The 21,948-nt window shown below is 30.9% G+C and overlaps 1 protein-coding gene across 2 annotated transcripts in view; it reads left to right on the top strand.

The window, feature by feature from the left end:
- The window catches only part of CSMD3 (CUB and Sushi multiple domains 3), a 1,575,929-nt gene that overhangs the window by 210,696 nt on the left and 1,343,285 nt on the right, over nt 1-21,948 (top strand). The gene's annotated exons all lie outside the window — the stretch shown is intronic.

Genomic DNA, 21,948 nt, shown 5'->3' with positions numbered 1-21,948 from the left:
CTAAATTCTAGCTCACATTTGACTACATCCAGTACTTGGATATGTTCTACAACCTGAAGCTGTGTCATTATACTTTTGAAAAGGACTAATCATTATGAAATTAAATATTGAGCCAAAATCTGCCTTTCTGTAACTTTGCCTATTTCATCTTGATATGCCTTATTAGGACAACAAAAAGTATAGCTTTATTTGATCTGCTATGTACTGAAAAATACCTATCCTCTCTATTAATGTCTATTCTTATCTAAAACATACATCCCTATTTTCTTTAAATAATATTCTTATGGAATGATTTATACCACTCTCAGCATTTTAGAAACCTGCTACTGGACATGCTCTAATCTGTCAGTATTTTTTTAAATGTGACTGCCAGAATTAAACACAACTTTCCCAGTTTGGTTTGTACATGACATTGCCAACAATTGAGAATTTCAATTGATCTATGATCATTATGATGTGAATAAGCCCTCCTCTGTTAAAAATAGCAACCCATTGAAAACATTTTTACAGTTAAAGGTTCTGATAAAGGCCTCATTTCCAACATATATAGAAAATTGACTCCAATTTATTAAAAATCAAGCCATTCTCCAATTCATAAATGGTCAAAGGATATGAACAGACAATTTTCAGATGATGAAATTGAAACTATTTCTACTCATATGAAAAAGTGTTCCAAATCATTATTGATCAGAGAAATGCAAATTAAGACAACTCTGAGATACCTTTCAGATTGGCTAAGACGACAAGAAAATATAATGACGAATGTTGGAGGGGTGTGGGAAAACTGAGACACTGATGCATTGTTGGTGGAATTGTGAATACATCCAACCATTCCAGAGAACAATTTGGAACTATACTCAAAAAGTTTTCAAATTGTGCATACCTTTTGATCCAGCAGTGTTACTACTAGGCTTATATCCCAAAGAGATATTAAAGAAGGGAAAGAGACCTGTATGTGCAAAAATGTTTGTGGCAGCCCTTTTCATAGAAAACTGGAACTAAGAAAACTTAGAAACTGGAAAATGAATGGATGTCCATCAATTGGAGAATGGCTGAGTAAATTATGGTATATGAATGTTATGGAATATTATTGCTCTGTAAGAAATGACTAGCAGGATGAACAGAGAGGCTTGGAGAGACTCACATGAACTGATGCTAAGTGAAATGAGCAGAACCAGGAGTTCATTGTACACTTCAACAACAACACTGTATGAGGATCAGTTCTGATGGATGTGGTTATCTTTGGCAATGAGAAGAACCAAATCAGTTACAACTGATCAGTGATGAACACAACCAGCTACACCCAGCAAGAAAACACTGGGAAATGAGTATGGACCACAACATAGCACTGGCACTCTTTCTGTTGTTGTTTACTTGAATTTTTGCTTTTCTTCCCAGGTTACTTTTATCGTCTTTCTAAATCCAATTTTTCTTGTGCAACAGGATAGCTGTATAAATAGGTATACATATATTTAACATATACTTTAACATATTTAATATGTATGGGACTGCCTGCCATCTAGGGGAGGGGATGAAGAGAAAGAGGGGGAAAGTTGGAACAGAGTGTTTGCAAGAGTCAATGTTGAAAAATTACCCATGCATATGGTTTGCCAATAAAAAGCCATAATAATAATAATAAAAATACCAACCCATTCATAAGTTATTTTATGTAATTTATTCCATATCTTTCCACAAACACAAACTTGCTTTGTGTTTGAAAGTTAATTGATATAATAGTTAGAATACTAACCCTGGAGTGAGAAAGACCTGAGTTCAAACTTATTCTCAGACATTTAACTGTGTGACCCTAGGCAAGTCAGTTGCCCTCTATATTTCTCAGTATTTTTAAATGCAAAATGGAAGTATGTTCTCATGTATGGATTTTTGAGCCAAACTTGCTTTGTAGTTGTATATTTTATCAAAGTGTGTACGTTGCTTGAGAGACTCTAATAAGTCCTTCAATGTAGGAACTGCTGAATCTTGACTGTGACTCCAATATAATTAAATTATTTCTTTCTGGATGCTTGCAATATTTTCTCCTTGACCTGGGTGTTGTGTAATTTGGCTATAATATTCCTTGGAGTTTTTATCTTAGGATCTCTTTCAGGAGGTGATAGGTGAATTCTTTCTCTATTTTACCCTCTGGCTCTAGAATATATCAGGTAGTTTTCTTTGATAATTTCTTGAAAGATGATGTCCAGGCTCAAATTTTGATCATGACTTTCAGGAAGACTAATAATTTTTAAATTCTCTCTCAAGAATCCATTTTCCAGGTCAGTTGCTTTTTCAGTGAAATATTTTTCATTTTGCGGAGGCTTTGCTTTATTGTATCTTGATTTCTCATAAAGTCATTAGCTTCCTTTTGCTCAGTTCCAAGTTTTAAGAAATTATTTTCCTCAGTAAGCTTTTTTACCTCTTTCCCCATTTGGCCAGTTTTGCTTTTTAAGGCATTCTTCTCCTTGTTAGCTTTTTTTTTCTTCAGAAAAGGCAACCACAAAAATTTATTTGATTAAATGAATTGGGGAGATTACATTATAGATATTTCAATAGTCTTTATTTGAAAAATGAATATTTTTAAACAACTTATCAACAAAATAAAAAAGAACAGTACGATGGGTAAAGCATGCAACTAAAAAAAAAACTTTAAAAAATCAAATAATCAAAAACCCTAAAGAAACACCAAAATAAAAATACTGAAAATCAATGAACAGATTGACAAAATTGAAAGTAAAACTATATTGAAGGAAAAATTCAATGTTTTGGCATAACAAAGGAAAAATAAAGTAGATAAGTTTTTAAATAATCTGTTTTAAAAGAAAAAAATCAGTATCAACAATGAAAAAGAAGAAATTATAACAAATAGGGACATAAGTGAATTTTTTAGAAATTCCTTTCTTTAATTAGAAAACAAAAAGACTGATACTTTAAATGAAGTGAATTTATATTTACAAAAATGTAAAATACCCAGATTGGCAAAACAAGGAACAGAGAATGTAAACAATTGAATCTCAAAATAAAAAAAATAAAAAAAACTTGAAAAAGCCACAAATGAATAAATGAATATAAATGAACTTTAAATAAAAACTCTAGGAGCTAAATGAATTTGTAAGGACTTATTTGGAATCCTAAGCCCTTTTTACTAATAGCTCTGGTCTTTTCAATTCTAAGACCTATATCCCTAGGTATCCAACTATTTTCTGTTTGTTTCCTCAAAATCTCCCAATTCCTGAACAAAAATTTCTGTCTCAGCTAAAACATGCTTTCCAAAATTCAATTTGGGAACATGTGTCAACAACACAGTTATTACCCCTTTCAAATTGTGTCTTTCAACTAGTCTGGCAATGCAGAGTAATAGATTATCTAATTTATGCTCTACTGCAATGTGTAATACAATTAACAATAATGTATTAAGTATCTACTATGTACCAAGCACTAGCTTGGATTATAAAGTACTATAATCTTTGTACTCAAAATGCTTATATTCTGCCAAAATTATTATTATCAATATTATTTCCATCTTTATTAGCATTCACATTTGTTTGTATAGTGTTTTTATCACAGTGATCCTGTTCAATAGACTTTGAAAATATCAATATTCCCATTTTAAAGATGAGGACACTGAGGCTCTGAGATTTTAAGTGACTTACTCTTGTTTAAATTCCTATATGTGAGGCAGATGCAGCATAGTACAGTGAGTCAGTGACTTGAGTACTGGATTTAGAATCCCCACTGTAACACATGTGGGATCCTGAATAAACCTTTTGACTTCTCTATGTCTTATGCAGTTCCCAAAGACTTTTACATTAAGTCGTAGTCCCAATTTCCCATCCTATTGTTTCTTCAGGAGCTGTACCTGAGGCCCTACTCCTGATTCTAAGCTCTTCCAGATGATCTGTGCTGTTTTTACCTGAAGCATTAACTTTCTTAAAATAATAATGTTGCATGTATTAAGGAATTAAAAAAAATAAAACTTCAAAATCATTTACAACTTTAGTTGACTTTCCCCAATCTTAGATATGTCTCTTTTGTGTTTTTTTTTAATTTTTCCCACAGTTTTTTTTCAGATCCATTTTATGATTTTTATTTTTCCAAAGGTCATTTTCTCTGATTCAATTTAATTGAGCAAACATTTATGGAGTAGCAATTTGTTCAAGGCACTGTACTAAGCACTCAAGGATATATAATGATTAATAAAATGGAGCTTCACCTTCAAGAAGTTTAAATAATAATATGCCCCAACATCGTTATCTTTGCTAGTAAGATGCAAATTGCTACTTTCATTTTGGTTATATGATGAAAATTAATTTTCTTTTTTGGAAATTAGTCATATAATCTAAAGGTATGTATATATAATATCTGAGAGTCCAATCAATAAAAAAAAAACTATTGCTTTTGTGTTCAAATTAATTAACATGTTGAAGGCCATTTTTACTATCCAATAGGAATTTTAAAGAGATTTAATCACAATGTCCTAAATTAATTATATTTTTTCATAAAATTATGTAATGGTTGTGTAAGCTACATATGAATCATTTCTGATCTTGAACCTGATTTGCTAATTAATTTATGAAAATATTAAAAGGAGCAGATACATTCAGTTCTTTGCATACTCTCTAGATAATATTATGATGGCTGCAGGAAGTGAGGCTATAATAACATTTTAAAAAGGCATAAAGGGTATAGAAGGAAATAGCACAGAAAATACAAAAATAAATAGTTAAAAGGGATACAAAGGCAGATGATAGAGACAGAGAATGGCATAGTGAAGAAAGAAAGGCATCATTAGAAAAGTGGATAAGGAAGACAGATTACAGTTAGGATTATTCAACCATATAAACTGAATAGAGATGGAAAATTTTTGTAAGGTAGTAGCTTGAAAATCTCATTTTTTATAGGTTTTCTGAGGAGAACAGATTAACTTATCTGTGCAATTTTCAGGATAGTTTGTTAACATATCTAGATCATCTCAAAGATATAAATAACATTTGACATTCTGCTTTTACTTCAGATGTCTGAAACTTGTCTGAGATTTACACATCACAGGACTAATTGACTCAGATAGCTAAGCCTAGGTAACTTCTGATTCAGCACATATTACTAGGGTGTGATTTTTTTATTAATATATAATAGAATTTGTAAATTATATTTCTTTGATTTTAAGGATGGTTAATCTCTTAAAGAATCTCCTTAGCAATCTTAATTTTACTATTGATAGTTTATCCTGGTTACTTATAAACTTATAATACTGATTAGAAAGGGGGACCAAAACAAGATGCAATGTTAATGCAATCTTGATTGTAGGATCCTAAATGTAAAGTTCAAAGGGATATAAATTTTTCCCCTTTTTCTCTTCATTTTTTGTTGTTGTTGTTGTTGTTGTTGTTGTTATACATGACAGTGTTGAATCTAGGGTCCATGAAATTTTGTGTGTATACACACACATATGATTAATTCCCTTTGCAATCCCATGTATTTTTATGCTTTTAAATTATTCTGAAAAGGATCAACAGGCTTTACCAGACTACCAAAGGTGTACACATCAATAAAAAGTTTAAAAACCCCTATTCTAAAGAAATATTTAGAAGAGAAAGGGGAAAATCTAAGGGGTTTTCTGATTGTCTACTGAAAAAAACGTATTCATGATTCTTTAGTAAAGTGTCATACACAGATTAAATAGAAATTCTGGAAAACCTCTTAAATATGATAAATAAATCATGTTAGTTTCTTCTCTATTGCTTTTTCTCCATCTACCTTTTCACTTCTCTTTTTCATTTTACTAAGTCAAAATTTTATGTGATTCTTTATGACAATCTAGTTATTTAGTTTTATTACCTAAATATGCATGCCCTTCTCTAGCATCTGAATTTATCTTAGTACCTAAAACATTTCCCATAGTCAAAAGATTTTATCTTTGAATCCACAGCAAACTATCATAAATTTATCTATAATTCCACCATATCTAGAATTATATATACATTATATATATATATATATATATATATTTATATACATGAATATATCTAAGTTGGTTACTGTTTTTCTCATCTAGACTTAGGAAAGATTTTTATTGTTGCTGTTGTTGAATCATTTCCATCAAATATAACTCTTCATTGCCCTATTTCTTGTTGTTGTTTCAAAGTGACTGGAGTGATTTGTCATTTCCTTTTCCAGCTCACTTTACAGATTAGGAAAGTGAGGCAAACTGGGTTAAGTGACCTTCTCAGAGTCACACAGCTAATATGTGTCTGAGACCTGATTTGAACTTAGATCATCATGATTCTAAACTGGCTCTCTATCCATTGCTCTCATTGTCCTGCCTATATATTGTTACGTTACACATAAAAATATTGGATTAAAGGTAATTTTATCTCATTTACAAGCAACAATTACTGATATATTCTCACTGGGATAAATTTACAATCAATTTTGAGGATATGTAAAGATTTCATAAATGCAGTCTCTTCAATCTTTAAAATAGTTTGATTTCACAATGGCCTGTGCTGTAGATACTACTATTTTATAGATCAGGAAACTGGGACTAAAATAAGTTAAATAATTTATTTAGGATTACAGGAATAGGCCTGAATGCTTACAGAATTTGAATCTCAGGTCTTTCTAATTTTAAGTATGTCATTCTATTTATTATAGCACTCAATAGTAACTTTTCTCCTCTCATTATGCTTTATTGAAATCACAGTATTTTACCTTTGATTTATCATTAGTTAGATTGGTTGACTAATTCTAAATCACATTCCTTCCTGTAAGCAAGTTACTTTTGCTGGGTATTATCAGGAGAATCAATTCCTAATTCTAACCATCTATCAAAATGCAAATTGATTAAGTTCACATATTTCATTTTAAAAATATATTTAGTTTTGAAACAATTCAAAGGGAATATTCTCCTGGTAGCAGAACATGAAATAATGATTTCTTCTTAATCAAAGACAGCATCTTTGATCATTGTTACTGCACTAAATTTGTTCTTTCTTACTTTATTTATTAGGAATAGAAAAGCCAAATATAGTCTGACTCAACACTTCTTCCAGTTTTGTTCTTTCCTCATCTAACAATGCTATGATTAATGAGTATTAATATACTCATTAGCATTTTTCACTTTTCATTCTCTCCTCAATTGATCTTTCATAACCAAGATTTATTAATATTCATTTCAAAGATTCATCCTCTCTAATTCCTTTAGCTAAATAAATTTTGATGTGCATATATGTATAATCATAAACATACATATATGTAACGTGTGTATGCATATTTTAATATATACACATACACATATCTTTCCATCTAGAAAGGGTTAGATCAGATAATGTCTAACGTCTCTTCCAGCCAAGGCTATGGTCCTGTAATTCTTAGTCCTTTATTCTTTATCTATTAAATCAAATTGTATTCTTCCAAACTATATGTGCTTTCCTAATCACTTTCATTTTTTTACTTGGAATCTTTTCTTTGACCTTCACTTTTCTCTAACTACATACAAATCCTTTGTTTGTTTGTTTGTTTGTTTTTTACTTTGAAAGACAAGAAATTACTTTCTCAGGAGATCTTTCTGTCTAACTCTCCCCTTCTTTTATTTATCCATTCGAGAGTTCTTTAGTTGGTTCACTCACATTTCTTACTACCCTTTTAATCTTCCACTTTTGTAGATTCTTTCTACTTTGACTTGGCTTTTAAGTTTTTAATGAAATAGATTTTTTTGTGATTGTTAATAGCAAAGTTTAAATCTATTTTTGTCCATTCTCTTCCCATGATACATGTACAAATATATCTACCTATATATCTTTCCATCTTGACATTTCTGCTAACCTTTTTTATATAAGACATCTCCTCTTAACTTTTCCATTAATATTTTTTAAATGGTGAGAAACGCCTCTTCATTAGACTACTTTCCTGTCCCTTAGAATTTAATTTCATATCATTCACTTTACCCTAAACTCCCTTTAATGTACTTTATGCATTTATACATTTTAGCCAAAAAAAAATCTTTTAGATCTTATATCAGTAGCATTTCTTCAGAAAAATAAAGTTTCTGCCTTTGTCTTTAATTGTTCTATAGAATGAAAAAATTTGCTTCCTTTTTTTGACAGGAAATATTTTTTATTCCATTTTATTTTATGCCACATAATCTCATATACAGTATTCTTCCAGAAATTCCATATACTTGGGATTACCTACTAAGGAAAATTTTAAAGGGACAAATTTAATCTTCATGTAAGAAAAGTCTTTTAATAATTAGAACTATCCCAAAGTGGAAAGTAGTGTATATCCTATCACAAGAGGTCTCAAAATGATTACTCAATAATCATTTGTTAAAGATGTTTCAAAGAGTCTTGTTTGAGAGAGAAATAAGGAAGCTGAAGTATGTACTTTTATAATGTACTTGAAAGCAACAAGAAACATTTAAAAATAAAACATTATTTCATGGAACTTTTAGCCACTTCACATTATAAAACTTTTGCAAAGGATTTGCAAAGAGACTGTTATGAAAATAAATGTAGCTTCTGCAACAATGTAAGTTGTCTAAGATAAAGAAGTAGAGAGTTGCTATGAATTACATTAAAAATCTTCAATTTATTTTATTTTTTTTAAATGTTGAAGTTAACTGAATGTATACTTTTAGACTCAGTGACTTAAAAGTAACAGTAGAAGAGCTAAAGATATATGATATTCTATTTCCTCCTCTTAATAACTCCTTCAAATGAACTTTGTTTTGTTTTAGTTTGTTTTTTTAACTTAGAGTTTGGCTTTCCTGAAATCTTTCCATCCTAGAAAAATAACTGAACCTTAAGAATTTACCATAGTGTTTTATGATTTTAAAGCATGCTATACACTTTCCTCTTGTTTTCCCCCCATCTTTTAACAACATTGTGAATGAGGGAATGAAAGAGTGATTATTTTAATTTTCCAGATGAGAAAACTGTTTAGAATATTAAAAATTACTAGTTGATGTCACATAAATAACAAACTTCAGAACTATAATTTAAATACAATTCTTTTGACTACAAGTCCAGTGCCACTTCTGCAGCACAAATTAAGTCAATAACCATTTATTAAGGATGTAGTGTCAGGTACTGTTAAATGAATATAAAGAAAGGCAAAAACAGCTCCTGCTTCCAAGGATCTTACATTTTAATGGGAGAGACAACATAACAACAGTTATGTATTTTCAAGATATAAAAAAGATAAATTGGAGATAATCTCATTGGAAAGGTACTTATATTAAGACTTTGTAGATAGCACAACACTATCTAAATCAATGAGGAACAATCTTAATTTTGGTGTGTTATCTTCATCTGATTTTTATGGATACATTTAATCAATTTTTATGGATTTATCCTGTCTATTAAAACAAGAAATTAGACCTATCCAAATATTTGATAGAACAGATAGAAAACTTTTGATTACTCTTTCATCTATTTTAATGTATTTATTAAATTAATTCTTCTTTAGGGGGTTGGTTTTTGTTTGTTGATTTGTGTGTGTGTGTGTGTGTGTGTGGTGTATGTGTGTGAGTTGCTTTCTACAAAGTAGCAGGAATACAAATGTATGATAGTGGTTTTTCTTCATAAGTTTCAAGTATTCCACTAAGAAAGAAACATCTAGAATAATAATAAAAAATATTTCTTGCTATTTCTTTAAGTACGCCACATGTTGAATTTCCTGATGGAGATATTAAAAACTAGGTAAGCCTTTCAGCTCATTCACCTCACTTGACAGTTGGTATACATTAAATTTGAATAAAAGGGGCAGTATGATATAATTAGAGGAATCATAGATTTGAAGTCATGAAACCCCCCTTCAGTTTACTGATCAGATCCTTGCTATTAACTATGTAATTACAAGCAACCCACTTAAATCCTCTGTAAAGAATAAATATCACATGGATATCAAAATACATATTTTTTGTTACTTCATAGGATTGTAAAGAAAGGGCTTTGTATACAGGAAAGCCTAAGTGTGTATGTGTGTGTATATATATATATATATATATATATATATATATATATATATTATAAGTATATATAAATGTATAGTATACACATATAAATATATGACTATACATATAAATATGTTTTATATTTTAAGTGTTATATTGTTATATATATTATATATTTTATGTGTTAATATAAAAATTTAAGAATTATTTTAAAATGATGACTATTAACAAAATTCATTGCAACATTGGGCTTTGTCTATAAAAGTGTCTTTAGTCTTGTCTATAAACACAGTATATTTTGGTGAACTCTGTTGTGTTTTCCTTTTTAAAAAAAATTAATTTAAAAAAATCAATTAAATTCATTATTTTCCTGAATTGAACATTTAAAAAAAATTAAATTGAACAAGCCTAATAATTTAAACAATTCAATTTGGAACCAATTGAATCAAACATTCAGTTTTTTCTGATTTTTTTTCTGTAGTTAGGCTTAATTTTTAGTGGCATAAAGTGTTACCATTTCACTTGCTTTTGTTTATGAAAAGTGACATAATCTGGCCCATTTTCAGGGCTAGACAGTCTACATTTGCCACTCAAGGTTCTAAGTTTCATGAAGGTAAAGATTTTCTTTGTTTTTAAAGATTCACAGTGCTAGACGGTCCTGAGATCTACCTCGTATTAAATAAATCTTTTTAATATCCTGAAAAAAATAAAAGCACTGAAGGATTAGGGTGTCAGTCGTCTCTACAATTGGCTTTAGCCTCCACTAAATGTTTCCCCATCCCCATTGTTAGAGGCTACTATATCATATCAATTATATTTAATTATTAAACAGTAGATGGTTTGGATATTTCAATCACATAGGAACATGTGGACAAACATTTCCCCTAACATAATCTCCCCTCTACCATTTCAGTATCTTTGAGAAATTAGGTTCACAAATTAGGTCAATTCTTGCATGTCCTTGATTTTATCAAGATATATCCTGATTATCAGATTAGTTTTTTCAATGAAGTGATTTTCTGAAAGTCACTTCTAAAACTCATTCCTGATTCTTTCTTGGGTATTAAAGCTAAGTTAACTAGAATATCCAGTCTGTATTCTGACTGCTTGAGTACTGTAATTTGCATTCTCAGCTAAGGTCAGAGACTGATCCCTACATCTAGAATAGAAAAGAAAAAATTAAAGAGGTACAGACAAAGATTCATTTCTGTGTTGTTCTTCTTGTTCAGTCTTGTCTGATTCTTTATGACCCCATTTGCAATTTCCTTGGCAAAGATACTGGAGTGGTTTGCCATTTACTTCTCCAGTTCATTTTACAAATGAATAAATGAGATCAAAAGGGTTAACTGACTTGTTCAGGGTCATACAGCTAGTAAGTATCTGTGGTCAGATTTGAACTCACAAAAATGAGTCTTCCGGATTCCAGACCTGGCACATTTAAGTCTCTAAATATTTTCCCCTCACTACATTCTCACTTGGTACCGTGTGCTCCTCCAGAAGTAGATGAAGCAAAGACATGGTCAAAGCTAACAAAAAGCTTTTTCGAAAATCTTGGCAGTTTCAGTTATGCAGTCAACCAAAAAGAAGCTATTCCAACCACATGGCAGACCAAGTAGAACCAGTTACAGAATATCTTTAAATGCTCCAGAGACTCTACAAGGTACTTTCTTTACATATCACCACAGTTGTCAGAGAAGCAGCTCCCTAGCCATATGGAGAAAAGCCATCTGTTTCTTGGCTTACTCCAGGAGAAACCATCTGAAGCACATTGAAAATGTGCTATATCCCCATAACTTTTAGAATCAAATTAATTTATTAAAATAAATAACTTTTGTTATATTCACAGTATAAGGATATGACTAATATTTCATTAGATAGATATGAATTAAGATAGGAAATAAAACAAATGTCAAATTGATGATATATAATTTTGACTCCTAATTAAATCAAGATAAAAATGTGTTTGGCTCTTTTTTTCCATTGAAAAGTTCATTAAAGAATTTTTAATTAGATGATCACCAATGTACACTTTAATTTCTTGTGTGAAAAATGCTATATCTGCTTATTTGTACCTGTTTCCTTTCCATGTTTTCTCCTCATTATTCTGGGAAGAAAATTATTTTCTCCACATCCTATACTCCCTTCTTTTCCTTTTTTTTTTCTTTCCCATCAATGCTATCAGAAAAGCACAGGGGATTATTATCAGCAGGAGTTTTTAAAAACTGGAATGAATCCACTTTATCCTTGGCAAAATAGACAGAAGATTAACATAAAGGAACATCAAAGACTCTCAAAGATTGAAGACATCTCAGAGAATTTTTAGTTTCATCCATAACTAAATAAAAATTCTCTATAAAGTTCATTTGTTTTTGTTAGAAAATCTGTTATGTTAAAAGACCTCCTGAAATAGTTCATTCTAACATGGGTTAGATCTAACTGTTGTGAAATTGTTTTTCTTTAGATTAAGCCTGAATCTATGTCTTTAAAATTTCCAGCCAATAATCTTGGTTCAGTGTTCTGGAATCAAGTGGAAAAACTGTATAGCAAGGGCTGTGTCTCCCACAGGTTGTTGCTATTGTCCAGTCTTGTCCAACTCTTTGTGACCATATTTGTGGTTTTCTTGGAAAGGATACTGGAGTGGTTTGCTATTTTTTTCTCTTTTTTACTGATGAGGAAAACAGAGTTAAGTGACTTGCTTAGGGTCACACAGCTGGTTAGTGTCTGAAGCTGAGGTCTTCCTGACTTCAGGTCTAGCACTCTATTTGTTGCATCCCTAGCCTGGCAAGTAGAATGGGAAAAGGTATTGCTTGCTTTTTCTCTCTCCAACCTTCTTTGGTAGAGACTTTAATTCCTTCAAAAAAAAAAAAAAAAAAAAGAGATATCAGGAGTTTAGGACCAAAAAATTGACAATTCTGCTTTCCCCAAGGAGAGGGGGGACCAGGTAGAATTATACATGTCTGCTTCTTTAAATATTATTAGTCTAGGGGATATGGTTTTAAGGTTCAAGCTAAACTTCTTACTACTGTTCATTAACTACAGGGAAAGGAGGATTCCAAGCTCTACATACAAGGCTTAACCTCTTTCATAACAAATAACTTCCATAAAATACATATAAAACAAGTAGCCAAGAAACCTATTTAATTCAAATCAGAAAATAGATAAAGCATACCTAGGGCAAGATAAACCATATAATATAGAATGAAGGAGCTTTCTAATGGGAAATGATGCATTTCCGTTCAACCAAAAGAGAAAAAGACCCAAAGAGAAAATTCCCTGAAGTCTCTGGTGTACCAACCTAGGAATGAAGACATGATGGAGACTGCCAACTCCTTTATTTACTCTCAATTCTGCTCCACTCCATGTACAGCTTCAGGGCATTATTTCCTTAGAAAAGGAGAATTTTATACCAATGAATCTTAGAAATTAATTTATATTTGTAATCTCTTTTCTTCCACACAGTCTTTTAATTCCTCAAAGATTGCTATTAAGTCTGCTTTGCTATATTTGTTCCCTATCCCAGGGAACAATTTTCTTTTTAAGTTTAAACAAACCCAGTTTCTTCAATTTTCATATAGTACATATGTAAGACCCTTTACCATTGTAGAGGTACTCTACAATGAACTCATTCTAGTTTATTAGTGTCCTTCCTTATCAATCAGTCAATCAATCAAATGTTTACAGTTCATTAGGCACTATGCTAGATGTGATGCCTGGAACTAGACATATGTGGACTTTCTGAAGCAAAATAGAGAAGAAATATCACTATCCATGCCTTGAAACTATGCTTTTCTTCATGCAATAGAGTAATATATTAACTTTTCATACTTACTGTTGACTCAGCTGTCAAATTAATCTTCCTTAATCTTCCTAATCTTCCAGAACTTCATATGTCACTGTCAGCCCTATTTAAAAAAAAAAAAAAAAAAAAAAAAAAAAAAAAAAAAGAGCAAAACTCCAGTGACTCCTTATCACCTCTTGTATCAGATATAAAATTCTCTATTTGATGTTCAAAGCTTTTTATAATATGATCCCCTACTATCTTTCTACTCTTAATTTGCTTTACTCCCCACAAAGTACTCTCTGGTACAAGTGACATTGGCCTTCATGCTGTTCTTTGCACAAGTCATTCCATCTCCAGGCTCTGGACATTTTTTTTTTCCATTGCCTTTCAGGCCTGAAATACTCTTCCTCCTCTCTACCTTATGGCTTCATTTGTTTCCTTGAAGTCTACTTAACATCCTACTACCTATGAAAATGTCTTTCTGATTCCAGGCCCAGCACTCTGGTCCACTGAGTCATCTAACTGCTCAGAGATAAAGATATATGTGAATATATGGGCACATATCTATAGATGTTTTTATATATACACATCTATACATATATGTGTGTGTTGCATATATACATACATATGTATGTGGGTATGGTGTGTGTGTGTGTATGTGTGGGTGTGTGTGTATGTGTGTGTTATGTTCTGATTATCTGTGGTCAAGTAGATTAATTATCCCTCCAACTTTGTGATATTCTCAAATTTGATAAAGATAGTTCCCGTGCTTTCTTCCAGGTTATTGAGAGGAAGTCTCTAATACTTGTATCTTGATCCTAGCTCATCTGCCTCTCAACCTTACTTTTTATCTTTATTTTCTACTTCCTCTAAACTGAAAAAGTAAAACCATCAGCATTATTATGTATCTTCTATTAACCATATCCCAATGAAATTCAGGATCTGCTTACATATGTCAAACAGTGCAGTGGCTAGAGAGCCAGATCTAGAGTCAATATTTCCAAGTTACATGACTAGGGAAATTCACTAAATTTCTATCTTAGTTTCCTTAATTGCAAAATAAGAGTAATAGTAAAATGTATCACACAGGATTGTTGTAAGATTAAAATGAGTTAATATTTTTAAAAAATGCTTCTCACAACTTAAAAGTGCTATGTAAATGGTAGAATAATAATGATGATGGTGGTAGTGATGATGTTTCTCATGAGGATATCAGTCAATAAGTTTTTATTATGAACTTATTCTATACCAGGAATGACATTAAACTTAATCAGGTACCTGCTGAGTGATTTTTTATAAATTTTTGAAGATATCATTCCATTATATTTTTGGACAGTGACTGTGGCCATTTTTTTTCTTTGTACATCCATGTAACTACAGTTTTGTTCTGTCTCAGGTCTATGGATTGTTTTTAATAACTTTTTTTTTTGAGATGAAATGAGTTTTTTGTTATTTTTTTTTGGTGAGGCAGTTGGAGTTAAGTGACTTGTCCAGGGTCACACAAGTAGAAAGTATTAAATATCTAAGGTAGGATTTGAACTCATATCTACTTGACTTCAGGGTTAGTGGTCTATCCACTGAACCATCTAGCTTCCCCATAACTTTTTTTATTTTAGGAAATTTGAGAAAACCAATTTCATATGTTACTATATTATTACTTTCAATCTTCAAAACCTCAGTTCATCTTAGAGAGGGATGCAAATTTTAGAATGGAATATCCATCCAATAACTTGACACATTATATCCTGTTCTTCTAGATCTTGTTTTGAATGCTATAGTTAGAATTTGTAGATTTATATATTTCAATAAATTATTTTATAATTTTATATCATAAGCCTTTTAAAAAGTCTAATTGTAGAAAGACCATAGCATAACATTTTAGTCAATTATAAATAATTTATTTTTAAATGATAAAAACATTAATTAAGGACATTTTATTAAAAAGTTGAAATAAACTATACCTCATCATTTGGGGCCACATTTGGATTTCTGAAAATAAATATTTTTATAGCTTAAAACAAACAACAACAAAAAGAATATGCCTTAAAGTTTAATTCTAGCAATAACCCATAGATATATAATAATAGTCACACTCAAATTATTTAGAAAAAAAGATATTTAAAAATTGGAGATCTATGTCATTTATTCATTGCTAATGTTTGATGAGTTTAGCCAATTATTTCCTCAGTTGTCAAGTGAAGAATCCTATGAGTTTCCTCTTGAAGAATAAGTATGTGTATATACACACACACACACACACACACACACACACACATACATGCACATATTTAGTTATGCTTCCTGGAACGTAAAACTGATTATAGCATAGACTGACAATTAATTGATTGTTTAGGGTAGATCAGCCATTCAATTAAATGGTGTTTGGATTTGCCCTATAATAATTATTTTAAAATAATGGATTAATCAATTGGACAATTTTGTGTTTTGACATAAAGAACAATCGTTAACAAAATTAAATTAGTTCATAAATCATCCCAAACTTGATAATGATTAATATGACAAAATGAACTCTTAAGATAATGTATTTTGTATGTAAGTAAAAAAAAAAAAAACTTATTACATCCTTTGATGACCATTTTTAAAAATTCAGTAATAAAAATAAATTAAATTTTGTTCAAAAGAAAGAAGATATAATTTTTATTATTTTGCTTTCTAATATGTATATATGCACATATGCATTATATATTATATTATGAATACATTTTATATTAATACAGATTTCTTCCACCCCTTATCTGTTCTAGTAAATTGTTTTAAGTACAAATGTGAAAGGAATATCAATAGGAACAAATTCATTTGAAAACTGGAGAATTGGTTGAAATTAATTCAAGGGAATATTTGTCATTTTTTCTAAGTTAAGAAAGATATATAACTGCTAATCCTTCAAAAAAAAAGTCAGTTCACAAACAATACATCCCAAAAATTCAATAACTTTTCACTAAACACCTAATATAGAAGATCACTAAAGTATATTCTGGGAAAGATATAAAGTTTAGATAATCTAGAAATTCCTTACATGGCATCTTGAAAAAGGATACAGATTTTGCTTGAATTTGTTCTATGATGGGGACTTCATCATTTCATAAGGCAATTCACAGGATGTTTAGTTCACAGCTTTGATCAGTTAAAATTTTCTCTATATTCATCCTAAATCAGACTCTCTGCAGCTTCTATTATTGTTCTTGGAAAGGAATGGACCTGACATTAGAAAGAAATTAAGTTCAAATCCAGATTCAGTTAGTTATTATTGTACAAGTCCTTATATATATCTTATTATATATATATATATATATATATAATTTACAATATATATATTATATATATAATGTAAAGTGGATAAGATATATATTCTGCAATACTTAAAAGCATTATATAAATGCTAGTTATAATTTTATTATCATCACTCTGGGGTCAAGCAGAATAAATTTCAGCTCTCTTCCATGTGAAATTCCATCAGATAGTTGACAACTTTTAGTAGGTTTTGACTATGTATACTTTGGGCTTAATAATTCCAGTTCTTTTATCACATATGACCTATACTTGAAACCCTCCTATGTGCTTTTCTTTCATTCCATTTGTTGGCCACTTCTTAGAACCAAACATGATATTCCTAAGGTCTGATCCAGAGAGAGAGACTTCTGGTTTTATATAATATCTTCCTGCCACTCAATAATTAGATTTACCAGGCACTCACATTGGAAGTCAGTGTGGACAAATAGCCTTTTGATAACACTTGATCTGCCCTACATCAACACAACTAAAAACTCAAAGATAGAAGAACCACTCACTCATAAATATATCTACACACACACACACACATATATATATGTGTACACACACACACACACACACACACACAAACACACACACACTAATAATTTTACAATTACTGGTCACTATCCTAAAGTATCTCACATGCTACCCCCTCACAAACCCCCAACATATAAATATTCAACCCTGGGTAGCTCCAAGTATTTAATTTCTCTTTTCCTGATCCCAGATTCCTAAACAATGCTAAACCAATCTCAAAATTGAACTGATTTCAATTATTTTTAAATGGAAGTCAATAAGAACCTGGCTTAGTGTCAGGAAAACTTGAGTTAGAGTCTCACTTCTAACACATTCTGGCTGGATAATCCTAGACAAGTCATCAATTATATTCTTTTTTTAGACAACTAAAATTTTAAGTTACAAGACAAAAGCTAGTCTAAATTATAGAGGAAGCTTCCTCAACTAAAACTTTTTATGCAAATAAAATCATAAACTGGATAAAGGGGGGAAAAGGAAATGTAGCATAAGTGGTAGATCATTGAATGGGAATGAGAACGAAAGAATTTGATTCCTAACTCAGAAATATACCACTTATGTGATTGTGATTAATTCTTCTCAAAACAGCATAAGGTTTTGGTTTCTGTAAAATGGAAGTATTGATATTTGAAATATATATTACAGGGCTATTAGGAGGGAAAATACTTGGTAAACCTTAAAAGGCTATATAATTGTAAAATATACCCAGTTTTTACACATTCAACATCTTAGAATATTGCTGTTGTTTGAACAACTTTACTATCTTTTTTTTTCTTTCAAATCCCTAATCTAAGAGCATTTTTAAAATTCTCATTTTTTTTTTTAACTCTGTATGATTTGACATTTTTACTATCTTTTTTCCTTCTCTCATTTTTTTTTCTTTAGGACAAAAAAAAAAAATTATGGGACACATAAGTTTGGGAGAATGAGATGTCAAACATTCATTATGTAATATACCTAATGATTTATAAAAATAAGAATTTCCTAGGATTTCAATGGTATAGAAAAATCCTGAAGATGGAAATTTCTGCTTCCAATAGCAGTTGGTCACTTCTCTAGAACTTTGAATTTGAGAATCACAATGAACCTCAGCTGACCTCTAGGCTCACAGTATTTAAAATGAATTCTCAAGATAAATAAAAGGTAAATGGTCACTAAACTCCTCCTTAAAGACTTTCAAGGAGAGACAGTGTTTTGTTCTCTGTCCTATACTTATCATTTGGATAATCTTGTTGATAAAGACAAATTTTTATATTACTTTGAAAAGTGCCCCTAGCTGAAGGTCTTTACTTCATTTGTACTTGGTCACATTGTCCTTCCTCCACTTCAGAGAGCTCAAATGATAGTTTCCCCCCCCCCCCCAAAAAAAAAAAAAAAAAAAGAAAGAAAAAAAGAAAGAAAAATGGATTTGGGATTCAGAGACCCTAGTCTGAATCTAGGTTTACCTACTTAATCTGTGTAAAACCTAATTTCTCCTTTTTTAGCATCAGCTGATTCAGCTGTAAAATGAGAACAGACAAAATCAGAGGGTTTACTTAGTTTATCCTGAAATTAGAACATGAGGTTCCCATTTTGGTCACCAGACTTGGTCCATGAATTTGATTGGAAAAAAAACAAACAAATAAACAAACTTTATGTAATGCTGGAGAAACTGAGCAAGCTAGAGATTAGAGAACAATTTAATAATTTATTAAGTGGGAAAGATTTACTGGGACCAATAGATCAATGGTTTGGTTCCAGGGCTGAATAAGACTATTGTCTCAAAGAATACATCTGCCAATGTCAGATACAAGATTCTTTTATAGGGCAGCAAGAACAATGACATAATGGGGGAGATACCTGCATGGGGATGACCTAATGGGAGGTACTGGAGAGGCTCCTGATATTCTAATGATGTCTAAAATGGATAAAGATCTTTATCCCATTAAACATTAAGAGGGAATAAGTATAGCCTAAGGTCTAAGATAGAAGACCTTTATCCTATCAAACATTAAGAGGGAATGGTTATAACCTCAGGCAGAGTAACTAAATAGGACAATTAGGGAAAGTGGGTCAAGACATTAAAAGAGAACTGTGGCACAACTTTTATTTTCACTAACTTCTAATTGAATCAATTTAGAATTTCATTCATTTATGAATATTAAATTTTAAGTAATATTTAAAATGGTATTCTGTAAAGGGGACTAGAGGCTTCACCAGACTGCTAGAGGATTCCATCACACACACACACACACACACACACACACACACACACAAGATATGGTTAGAAGCCACTTAACTGTGTTCTTTCCTTTTGAGTTCTAAAATTCTTTTTTTTTTTTTTAATTTTAAAAGATTCCTGCCTTTTTTCCAACTCCTGTAAATTATGGCCCAAATTTGTACCTAATTTAACTTGCCAGAATTCCTCTTAAAAGAATGTTTGTTTATTGTTTTTTTTTTTTTGGGGGGGGGGGAGGATGAAGAAAAGAAAATTATGAGAAGCAGAATTGTTTGAATGGATCATCATTAATACACAAAAATACAGGGTTTCACAACTGGAAGTTCCTATTTATCTAGTCTAAGGTATACCCCAAAGAATAATCACTAGAAGTGATTATCAACCATTTGCTTGAAGATCTTGAATGTAAAGAACCTTACTATCTTCCAAGGCAATCCATTTAACATTTGAAAAGCTCTATTTTAGGAAGTCTTTCCTAACACTAAGCCTGAATTTAAAATATCTGCTAATTACTTTGAAGTCAGCTCCCTTGAGGACAAATGGAATATTTCTCATTCCTCTACCACAGAGCAGCTCTCAGAATATTTGAAGACAGATAGATATTGTGTCCATCATCCTTTTCTTCTCCAGACAAAATCTCTCTAATTCCTTCAAACAATCTTCCCATGGTACAAAACCTTGGATATGCCCTTTTCCAGATATTTTCCAGCTTATCAGTCATTGCTTACCTGACTGTCATTCAGCAAGAAATTATTAAGTGCTTACAGGCACTGTGTGATAAGCAAAGAGTGGAAAAATAATCCTAGTTCTTAAGGAACTCACATTCTAATTGGTTAAACTATGAAACTGTTTATAAACAAGAAATCTACAGAACAACAGACTATATAAAAGTTAGCTTTTTGTACAAAGTGAAATTTAATCTCATTCTTGAAGGAAGTCAGTGAAGCTAAAAGGCACAGGTGAGGGAGTATTGGTGATGACGCATGACCTAACACACAATTACAGATGTGTTCTTCTAATATAAAAGTGTCAAATTCCCAATACATTGGCCATATCAAGCAAGCAAAACTCCCATGGGACCTGAATCAGGTCAAAATGTAGCTGGGGAAGATTTAATAAAGTAAAATACATAACAACATAGATAATGTAAATTTGTGTTTTTTCTAATTCAATATACAATTCACAGATTTGTTTCTATTTAAATTTGATATCATTGTTGTAAGAAAACAATGATATGTCAATATTATTATGATTTCCTTAGAATCATTTAATTCTATTCAATTCATCTTTCATTAAGCACCTCCTATAAGCAGAGCACTGTGGTTAGTCAAAGATTTGGTTGTCAATTTACTTTTAACATTTCTGTGTCTAGTTGTAAATTTTGTTCATTGACATTCAAATGAAAATTTCAGCTGAGTTTTCATTATTCAGACATTTTCTCGTATAATTTTTTTTTGTTTTTCTTCTATCATTCATGTCATCATCATTGATTTAGTTGCTATTCTTTATCATGCCCTTCACACTACTGTCACTAGTTTATACATGCATTAATTCTCATCATTGAACAAATATTTTAAATATTAACCTGCTTCTGTGTTTTTCTTTTAGCTTTCTGAGAATTAAATATATTTCTGTCTCAGAAAAGACATTCAAGTAGATTAGATAAACTACATTTGAAAACAAAATATAACATAGTCCCCAAACTCTAAACTAAAAATAAATTAAAGAAAAATGCATAGTAATATTCCCCTTGTCAGCAAAGAACAACCTCTGTGAAACTGCTGATGCAGAAATATATTTTCCTTGGTAGTAATGAGATATCTTACTCTGTTACTAATTAATGATATGACATTAATATAGTTATTTTACTTTCCTGAGCTTAAATCTCTTACCTTCAGTCCTTCCTTACATGTTAACACTTTCTACTACCTGATGACATATTTGAGTCATCCCCATCCATGAGAAAACTTGTTTTCAGGCTTGTATGTTATTCAAATCTATTGCTCTACACACTTGCCCAGCTAAACTCAAAGAAAAAGTGATCTTCTTTCATGGCCTCCATTTTCTTTCCAATTACCCTTAACTTGTTGGAATCAGACTTCCTATTTCACCAGTCTATTTAAACTGTTCTCTCTAATGTTCTTCATAATCTGTTTATTGTTTTATCTCATA

Source organism: Sarcophilus harrisii, chromosome 1, assembly GCF_902635505.1.
Source record: "Sarcophilus harrisii chromosome 1, mSarHar1.11, whole genome shotgun sequence".
Classification (NCBI taxonomy): Eukaryota; Metazoa; Chordata; class Mammalia; order Dasyuromorphia; family Dasyuridae; genus Sarcophilus; species Sarcophilus harrisii.
Note: the sequence above shows the minus strand (reverse complement) of the source record. Positions and strands in the feature narration are given on the sequence as shown.